This window comes from Castor canadensis, chromosome 13, assembly GCF_047511655.1.
Source record: "Castor canadensis chromosome 13, mCasCan1.hap1v2, whole genome shotgun sequence".
Classification (NCBI taxonomy): domain Eukaryota; kingdom Metazoa; phylum Chordata; class Mammalia; order Rodentia; family Castoridae; genus Castor; species Castor canadensis.
In genome coordinates this window covers 83,997,355-84,004,267 of record NC_133398.1, presented here as the reverse complement: position 1 = coordinate 84,004,267, position 6,913 = coordinate 83,997,355, and the positions used below count along the sequence as shown (strand labels likewise).

Genomic DNA, 6,913 nt, shown 5'->3' with positions numbered 1-6,913 from the left:
AAAGTGAGGAGAGAAAAAACCCAAATCATTAAAGTCAGAAATACAAAAGGGGAGATAACAACAAACACCACGGAAATCCAGGAAATCATCAAAGACTACTTTGAGAACCTATATTCCAATAAATTTGAAAATCTTGAAGAAATGGACAAATTTCTAGATACTTATGACCACCCAAAATTGAACCAAGAAGATATTAATCACCTGAATAGATCTATAATACAAAATGAAATTGAAGCAGCTATAAAGAGTTTCCCGAAGAAGAAAAGTCCAGGACCTGATGGATTCACTGCTGATTCTATCAGACCTTTAAAGAAGATCTAATACCAACCCTCTTTAAACGGATCCACAAAATAGAAAGGGAAGGAACACTGCCTAACACGTTTTATGAACCCAGTATTGCACTCATCCCAAAACTACAAAGACATCTCCAAAAAGGAGAACTTTAGGCCAATCTCTTTAATGAACACTGATGCAAAAATCCTCAGTAAAATAGTGGCAAACTGAATCCAACAACACATCAGAAACATCATTCATCATGACTAAGTTGTCTTCATCCCAGGAATGCAGGGGTGATTCAACATACAAATATATAAATATAATACAGCACATTAATAGAAGCAAAGACAAAAACCACTTGATCATCTCATTGAATGCAGAAAAAGCCTTTGATAAGATCCAACACCACTTAGTGATAAAAGCTCTATGAAAATAGAAGGAATGTATCTCAACATTGTAAAAGCTACAAATGACAAACCTATATCAACATCATACTTAATGGAGAAAAACTGAAACCATTTCCCCTAAAATCAGGAATGAGAAAAGGGTGCCCACTATCCCCACTCCTATTCAACATAGTTCTGGAATTCCTAGTCAGAGCAATTAGGCAAGAAGGAATAAAAGGAATACAAATAGATAAAGAAACTGTCAAAATATCCTTATTTGCAGATGACATGATCCTATACCTTAAAGACCCAAAAAACTCTACCCCAAAACTCCTAGACACTATAAACAGCTACAGTAAGGTGGCAGGATACAAAATCAACTTACAAAAATCATTAGCTTTTCTATACACCAACAATGAACAAATTGAGAAAGAATATATGGAAACAATTCCATTTACAATAGCCTCAAAAAATTCAAGTACTTAGGAGTAAACTTAACAAAGGATGTGAATGACCTCTACAAGGAGAGTTACAAACCCCTGAAGAAAGAGATCAAAGAAGACTACAGAAGGTGGAGAGATCTCCCATGCTCATGGATTGGTAGAATCAATATAGTAAAAATGGCTACACTACCAAAAGCAATCTACATGTTTAATGCAATTCCCATCAAAATCCCAATGGCATTTATTACAGAGATTGAAAAATCTACCCTAAAGTTCATTAGGAAACACAAGAGACTGCAAATAGCCAAGGCAATACTCAGCAAAAAAAGCAATGCTGGAGGTATCACAATACCCAACTTCAAACCATATTACAAAGCCATAGCAATAAAACAGCATGGTACTGGCACAAAAACAGACATGAAGACCAGTGGAACAGAATAGAGGACCCAGATATGAAGCCACACAACTATGCCCACCTTATTTTTGACAAAGGCACCAAAAACATACGATGGAGAAAAGACAGCCTCTTCAACAAATGTTGCTGGGAAAAGTGGTTATCCATCTGCAAGAAACTGAAACTAGATCCAAGCTTATCACCCTGTACTAGTATCAACTCAAAATGGATCAAGGACCTTAATATCAGACCCAAAACTCTGAAGTTAGTTCAGGAAAGAGCAGGGAATACTTGGGAAATAATAGGTATAGGCAAGAACTTCCTCAATAGAACCCCAGCAGCTCAGCAAGTAAGAGAAAGGATGGACAAATGGGACTTCATAAAATTAAAAAGCTTCTGCACAACAAAAGAAATGGTCTCTAAACTGAAGAGACCATCCACAGAGTGGGAGAAAATATTTGCCAGCTATACATCAGACAAAGGACTGATAACCAGAATATACAGGGAACTTAAAAAACTTAACTCTCCCCAAATCAATGAACCAATAAAGAAATGGGCAACTGAATTAAACAGAACTTTCTCAAAAGAAGAAATTCGAATGGTCAAAAAACACATGAAAAAATGCTCACCATCTTCAGCTATAAAGGAAACGCAAATCAAAACCACATTAAGATTCCACCTCACCCCTTTTAGAATAGCTATTATCAAAAACAACACCAACAACAGGTGTTGGTGAGGATGTGGGGAAAAAAGAATGCTAGTACACTGCTGGTGAGAATGCAAGCTAGTGTAACCATTCTGGAAAAAATATGGAGGCTCTTAAAAATCTAAGCATAGATCCACCAATACCACTAGTGGGGTATACCAAAGGAATTCGACACAGTTTACTCCAGAGGCACCTGCACACCCATGTTTATTGCAGCGCTATTCACAATAGTCAAGTTATGGAAACAGCCAAGATGCCCCACTACAGATGAATGGATTAGAAAGTGTGGTATTTATACACAATGAAATTTTACTCAGCCATGAAGAAGAATGAAATGTTATCATTCTCAAGTAAATAGATGGGATTGGAGAACAACTTTCTGAGTGAGGTTAGCCAGGTTCAGAAGACCCAAAATTGTATGTTCTCCCTCACATGTAGACTTTAGACCTAGGGCAAATAGCAATGTGGTTGGACTTGGGTCACATGCTAAGGGAAAAGCACATACATGAGGTATGGGGATAGGTAGGAAACCCAAAACATGAAAGTGTTTGATGTCCCCACTACAGAGGAACTAATACAGAAACCTTAAAGTGACAGAGGTGAATATGGAGAGAGGATCAGAAACTAGTGAAAAGGTCAGGTAGAGATGAATCAATTTGGGTTGCAACACACTTGTGCATGGAAGCAATGCTAGGAATCTCTCTGTATAGCTATTCTTATCTCAACTAGCAAAAATGCTTTGTCTTTGTTATTATGCATATGTCTTCTCTTCAGCAAAATTGGAGAAAAGGGCAGAACAGGTTCTTCCTGGAAGTGAGTGGGGGTGGGGAGGAGAAGGATGGGATGGGGGGGGGCAGGTGGGAGAAATAGCCCAAATAATGTATGCACATGGGAATAAATGAATAAAATAAATAAAAAAGACAGTAAGGAAAAAAACGCATACACAGCTTTTACTTGGGAACAAACTTTTGTTTAACTGTATTACTGAGCAAAAACAAAGCTGAAGCAAAAACAAAGCTGAAGCATAAACACCCTTCTTTTTTGACATGTATTTAGAGACTGGTAGGAAGATTCTACTTGGTTCTTTTTGTAAACTGATCTTCCCTCTAGACCTGGTCATAGAATTATAAAAAAATGTAAACAAATCCTCCATCACCACTTGTCATTTCTGTGTCACCTGTCACCTACATATCCGGTGGTCACATATGATACCCACCAATATACCTGGGAAGGGTTGCCATATCACAGTTATATTTGAATTCTTGTCAGACAGGATCAAGGAAGAGGAATTTGGATCAAATTTTACATCCTACTTAGAAGAAAACACTAGAGTTTCTTTAAGTAACAGGTTACAATAGAAACTATTTCCTGAAGGTTATCTTTTCCACTTTAGTTCATTTTTAGTGTTTTTTTTTGTGTGATCTACATAGTTGGCAATATAATCCTGCCACAAAGTATGAAAGTAAATGATTATTGCTTAAACATATGCATTTTTAAAGTTTTGTACTCTACTATGTTCATAGTACGTCAGCAGTTCTGGAATATTAAAAAAAACACAAGTGGGTAAATTCTTCTAAAACAGCAGACATCTGTAACTAACATGGAACTGGATGGGAAGGGGACACTAAGGGAATGAAACAAAGCAAAAATATGTGGCTCAAGTCTTTGGACTGACAAACAAGTTTGCCCAGAGTGTTGGCTATTATGGAATTTTCAGAAAACTTCCTTTGTCTCCTGACAAGCCCAATCCAAACTTTTGAAAACTAAAGTTACGAGATGCTATAAAGGGCCATTGAAGCAGTCAGAGGGAGATGGATGAATGAGTTTTCTACTTAGTTATAGTTTATATTATAGCCTTTGTTTTTAGATCAGTAAAACCAAAAAGGACTGAACATATTGTCCATCTAAGGCAGTAACAAGACTTCATGTCTAGAACAATTTTCAAACTGTACAATGACCCAGGAGAGAACTCTTCCTCTAAAGTTAAATGTAGCAGTATTAACAAAAAAATAGTACAAGTAGATATAGTGATAACAGAAAATTACAGGGCAGAGAACACAAAAGAATCAAGATCATGCTATAAGTTTAACAGTATTTCATGAGGCTAGAAAATCTGTTAATTGTCAAAGCCCTAGAAAAATATCACTCTTGTTTATAAATCATTTATTTATTATGAATACACTTTTAGTCCTTTTCTTTAAGCATTCTGAAGAATCCTACAGTTAGCCTGCAATTCTTTGCTAATCTTATAGCTAAGTTTCTTGTTCCAGCTGATTTTGACACTGGTAACTGAGGCCTGGCAGTGCAAGGCCTTGAACGTAAGGTCATACATTGATAGTTTTCCGTAGTTGCTGTCTGATACTCGTTTTCTTCATTCTCTGTGATTTTTATAAACTCCTTGGCAATTTGGATCTTGCATATCTTTGTGATTAAGTAGTTGTACACTGCCATCCTCAGAACAGTGAGCCTAGGTCTTGAGCACTTCATCCACCTGGTCTGAGGGTGGTATGAGGGTGAACTTCCACTCTGATCTACAGTGGCCATTTCAAAAGTTGTTAGGCTAACATTGGAGACTTTCAATACGTGTAGTAATAGTCTACTGCTTGTCTATATTTTTAACATAAACAGTGCAGAAGACGTTGAAATAGTTGTCTTTCACACAGGCCCTTCAAGTACTATCATGGGATCTCTACAAGAAATCAAACTTCCATCTACTTCCTCTGGCTGGGGGTCACTTGCTTCTCTCTATAAATGATTAAACGTTAAGGAATTTTTGTTTCTCTCATCTAAAAATTTGCTGAACATAGCTTTTTGCTCTTAATTAGGGCCTGATCTTCATATCCACTGTCTTCATAGGTGTGAACTGATCCATGTTTTACTGGGCAAACGCATGTACTGAACCTTCCCTGGGAAGTCACTACTAAGTAGTACCCAGATATCACCGACTACTTCAGTAAAATTCTCTGGGGTGTGTGAATGATGAATTTGATAGCTAGGTGATATCCAAATCCTTGAAGTTGGTTGTTTTGGGCTTCTCTGACCCCCATGTTGCCCTTTTGAACAATCACCTTATAAATGTATTATATGATAATCTACTTCATTAACATTTTCACATTTCTTGAATCAAGTTTAATAGTTATTTCCAAAATGTTTGCTGCATTTTCAAATTGGTTATGATACAGTTGCTTGCAATTTTCTTATAATACTTCCAATCTCTATTCTTCCTGTGATTACATTTCATTTTTTATTACCAATCTTCTTCTCTTTTCCTTCCCTTTCTCCTTCCCCCTCTCCTTCTTCCTCCTCCTCCCTCCTCTCCTCCTCCTCCTCTCCTGCTCCTGTGGTACTGGGGTTGTACTAAGGCCCTTGTGTTGCTAGGCAAGCACTCTACTACTTGAGCAACTGTGCCAGCCCTTTTTGTGTTGGTTATTTTTGAGATAGAGTCTTGCTTTATGAACAGTTTTGCCTGCACCTCCTATTTATGCTTCCCTGCATAGCTGGGGTGATGGGTGGGCTCCATCGTGCCCAGCCATAGATTAAGATGGGGTCTTGTGAACCTTTTGCCCAGACTGGCCTTGAAACACAATCCTTCCAATCTTTCTGCCTGTCAAGTAGCTGGGATTACAGGTTTGAACCACTGCTCCTAGTATAATGTTTTCTTCTAAGTAGTGCTTTTGTTTTCTTCTGAGGGTGTTTGTATAGGATGCTTTTCCTTTGTATTGGTTTTCAAATAGTTTGTAATTTCTCTTTCGATTTTCTTTTCATTATAAGGTTTATCTAGAAGTGCGTTTTATTATTTTTATTCTTGTGCTGGGTTGGGGTACATTGTAGCATTTACAAAGTTTCTTAAAATGTATCAAATACATCATACTTGAATTCACCCCCTCCACTGCTTTCTTTCATCCTCCTTACCCTGATTCCTGGTACAGTTTCAACAGGTATCATTTTTGCATTTACATACATGTGAACCATATTCATCCTTCTATCCCTTTCCCCACTACCTCCCCTCTCCCACAGGTGCCACTGGCTCCCCCTCCATTCTGCCCTCCTGTTCTCCAATTTTGTAGAAGAAAAAACATAAAAGATAAAAAGAGAAACATGGTGTTTTTGCTGGTTTGAGATAGAGATAGCTACACAGGAAGTTTTCTTGTGTTGGTTCCATGCATTTATGCATTACAACCCCAATTGGTTCATCTCTATCAGATTTTTTGTTTGATTTTGGGGGGAACTGGGCTTTAAACTCAGGTCTTCATGCTTGCAAAGCAGGTGCTATACTGCTTTGAGTCACACTTCTTGCTCAGATATGGTTTTTTAAAAAATTATTTCATTTTTGAGTTAGCATACTTTAATAATAGAAGGGGATTTCATTATGAATTCCTTACACGTGTACAGCATACACATTACAGTTCCATTCCTCCTTTTATCAAACAGTGTTTGGTGGATTTCAGATGAGATTGGGCACATTCAGGTTGGTATGGCCGAGACCAATTACACTGTCTTCATGTATTTATGTATATATGTATATATGTATATATATATGCATATATATGTGTGTGTCTGCACTTTGATCCTCTTCACTCCTTAGTATTCTTTCCTTTCCTTCCCCCCCCACATTTTTCCATATAAATTCATTTCCCATATTATTACTATTTCAGATCAGAGTTTTTGGTCATTTCAAAACTATTTATAATCTAATTTGTCACAATCA

The 6,913-nt window shown here is 37.2% G+C and overlaps 1 pseudogene; it reads right to left on the bottom strand.

Annotated features, from left to right (window-relative positions):
* Nucleotides 1-4,402: 4,402 nt before the first annotated feature.
* LOC109696645 (F-actin-capping protein subunit alpha-1-like) overlaps nucleotides 4,403-6,913 on the bottom strand; it is a 47,472-nt pseudogene continuing 44,961 nt past the window's right edge.